Raw genomic sequence first — 3,753 nt, 5'->3', positions numbered from 1 at the left:
GGTTAGACTTATGACCTAAGATGTGATTGATTTTGGAGTATGTTCCATGGACTGATGAGAAAAATGTGTATTCAGTTTTGTTAGGGTGAAAAGTTCTGTAGATGTCTGTTAGGTCCAAAAGTTGAATAGTTAAGTTTAAATCTGAAATTACTTTGCTAAGCTTCTTATTGGAGAATCTGTCCAACACTACCAAAGGACTGTTAAAATCTCCAACTATGATGGAGCTGGGAGAGATCAAGTTGCTCATGCCTGTTAAAGTATCTCTTATAAATTGAGGTGCATTCTGGTTGGTTCGGTGCATAGATATTGATAATTGAGATCTCATTATATTGAGTATTACCCTTAACAAATATAAAATGGCCATCCTTGTCTTTGCTTACTTTTGTTGGTTTAAACCCTATTGTATCTGTGAATAAAATTACAACACCTGCTTTTTACTGCTTTCCATTTGCCTGGAATATAGATAACCATCCCTTCACCCTGAGTCTATATTTATCTTTTAAAGTAAGATGCGATTCTTGAATACAGCAGATGTCCAGTCTGAGTTTCTGTATCCAATCAGCCAATCTGTGCCTAATTAGGGGACAATTTAAGCCATTCACATTGATCAAAGTTATTGATAAGCCTGGTAAAATTTTGGGCATCGAGTTGCTCAAAAGTCCAGTAGATATTTTTAATCCTTTCACCACTTTAGAAGTTGGAATTTGATCAAAAGTTTCTGAGTGAGTTTACTTTTGTTGTGGAGAATTACACTGGTCATTATGGAGGATAGGTTTGAGAATTTCTTGGAGAGCTAGTTTAGTTATGGCAAATTTCTTCAACATGTGAATGTCATTAAAGTATTTAATTTCCCCATCATAGATGAAACTCATTTTAGCTGGATACAGGATCCTGGGTTGAAAGTTACTTTGTTTTAGGAGATTAAAAGTTGATGACCATCTTCTTCTAGCCTGAAGGGTTTCACTGAGAGATCTGCAGTCATCCTAATACTCTTCCCCTTGTAGGTTATGGTTTTCTTATGTCTGACTGCTTTCAGAATTTTCTCTTTCATCTTAACTTTGGTGAAGTTAATTATGATGTGCCTGGGTGATTTCTTGTTCAGGTTGAGTCATGCTGGGGTTCTGAAACTATCTGCTATCTGAATTTCAGAATCTCTTGGCATGTCTGGAAAGTTCTCTTTCATAATTTCATGAAGAAGAGCCTCTGTGTTTTGTGAAGCAACTTTATTACCTTCAGGGATTTCTATAAGGTGAATATTAGTTTTCTTTGAATTATCCAAGAGCTCTCTGACAGTAAGATCCGTTTTTGCTCTCCATTTCTTTTGATCTTTGCTCTCCTGGGCTTGTTCAATAGCTTTGTCTTCAAAGTCAGAGATCCTTTCTTCTGCCTGTTCCACTCTGTTACGGAGGGATTCCACCGTATCTTTCAGATCCTTGAGGGCTGCGACCTCTTGTCTCAGTGTTTCAAAATCTTTGATCATTTTATCTTTGAAATTGTTGAGTTCTTGAGACATCTTTTGAACAATTTCTTGAGATGTCTTTTTAATAATTTCTTGAGAAATCTTTGAATAATTTCTTGAACTTCTAATTCCTTCCTTTCTTCCATTCTGTAATCTTATTTGCTATCCACATTCTGAACTCGATTTCTGACATCTCAGCCATCTGTTTATGGATGGGGTTTTCAATTACATCTGCCCCATTTTTCCTTGGGGAAGTTGATCTACTCTGGTTATTCAAGTTGCCAGAGTTTTTCACTGATTCTGCCCCATGCTGAGTTTACCCTGTTTGGAGACCTTATCAGAACTATTCAGCCAGTGGCTTCTTCTGGTTGCCCCAAGAGACAGGGCGTGTCTGTCATCTTCTCCTAGTTCTTGGGTACTGGGGTGACCAGGGCACAGCAAAATGGCAGCAGCTGCGCTGGAGCATGCATAGCCAGATCAGGCCTTGTTTGCCCTGCCTGGGTACCTGGGGGCCAGGAGACCGGCAGCGGCTGGATCAGTCCTAGTTTGGCTCCACCAGCATTTCTGAGGAGCAGGGAACTGCAGTGGTGGTGTGGGATGCTTGCACAGCCGTATCAGTCCTCGTTTGGTCCTGCCGGGGTTACCAAGTGGTAGTTGAATGACAGCGGCTGTGCAGAGCACAAGAGGGGCCGGATCAGGCCTACTTAAGGCCTGCAGGGGCAATGGAGGGGGTGGAGCATGGGAACAGCGGCAGCTGGATCAATCCTCCTTCAGCCCCACCTGTGCGGCCAGGGGGGAAGGAGAATGGCAGTAGCCAGATCAGTCCTAGTTCAGCCCCACCAGGGCCACCAGGGAGCAGGGGAATGGCAGCAGCCAGATCAGTCCTAATTTGGCCCCACCAGGATGACTGAGGGAAAGGGGAACAGCAGTAGCTGGAACAGTCCTTGATCAGCCCCTCTGGGGCAACTGGGGGCCAGGGAAATAGCAGCAGCTGTGCAGGGAATGCACACAGCCGGGTCAGTCTTAGTTTGGCCCTGCCTGGGCAACCGAGGGACAGGGGAACTGCTGCAGCTAGAAGAGTCCTAGTTCAGCCCTGCTGTAGCAACTGCAGGGGGTAGGGGAACAGCAGTGGTGGTGCAGAGCATGCGCACAACCAGATCAGTCCTAGTTCACCATGCCAGGGCAACTGTGGAGCAGGGGAACAGCAGCAGCTGGATCAGTCCTTGTTTACCCTTGCCAGGGCAACTGTGGGGGCAGTGGAATGGGGAGCGGAGGACTCCTCTCCCTCCACCTGCTTGATGCGCCTGTCACTAGCTAGCTGATTTAATCCCTCCCAGTGCGAGAGCCCAGAGTGGGGAACTCCTCTGCCACTGCCCACAGGATGCATGTGGCTCTAGCAAACAGTTCTGGGCCCACCCAGAGTGTGAGACTGGAGCGTGGAGTGGGGATCTCCTCAGCTGCCTGCAGGGCACACATGGCTCTAGCAAGTAGTTCTGTGCCTGCCCGGAGCTGGAGGCTCCTCTGTGGCCATCTGCCACCCACGGGAGGTGTGCAGCTCTAGCAAGCAGTTCTGGGGCCTGCTTTGTACCTATATTTGTGTTCTTAAATGCTCTTCCTTGGATTTACAGCTTGCTGGGCCTAACCAGATCTGGGGACTCCTCTGCCAGCCCCCGCAGGGCACACATGGCTCTAGCAAGCAGTTCTGGGCCCACCCAGAATGGAGGACTTCTCTGCAGCTGCCCATGGGACACGTGCGGCTCTAGCACACAGTTCTGGGCTCGCCCAGAGTGGGGAACACCTTCGCTGTTGCCTGCAGGGCCGTGTGGCTCTAGAAAGCAATTCTGGGCCACCCAGAGTGGGGGACTCCCCTGCTAGCCCCTGCGGGCACCTGTGGCTCTAGCAAGCAGTTCTGGGCCCACCCAGAGTGGAGGACTCCTCCACCACCACCCACAGGACATGTGCAGCTCTAGCAAGCAGTTCTGGGCCTGCCCCTAGTTGGGGACTCCTCTGCCACTTCCCCAAGGGGTGCTCCTAGCTCTAGCAAGCAGTTCTGAGCCTGCCTGGAGTGGGGGACTCCTGCACCGCCCCCGTGGGGTGCGTGTGGCTCTAGCAAGCAGTTATAGGCCTGCCAGGAGCAGTGGACTCCTCTGGTGCCAACTGCGGTGTACACAGCTCTAGGAGTGGAGGACTCTGCTGCCGCTGCTGGTTGTGGGATTTGTACCTTTTGATTGTATTTTTGGGGTCACAGCTCACCTCAGCAAAGTTGTTGTCGGTTCTTCAATCTTCTCTCTTTG

This window comes from Otolemur garnettii, unplaced genomic scaffold (assembly GCF_000181295.1).
Source record: "Otolemur garnettii isolate 467f Iridium unplaced genomic scaffold, OtoGar3 scaffold00014, whole genome shotgun sequence".
Lineage (NCBI taxonomy): Eukaryota > Metazoa > Chordata > Mammalia > Primates > Galagidae > Otolemur > Otolemur garnettii.
The sequence above is the reverse complement of the archived record's forward strand: the minus strand, read 5'-3'. Positions refer to the sequence as shown.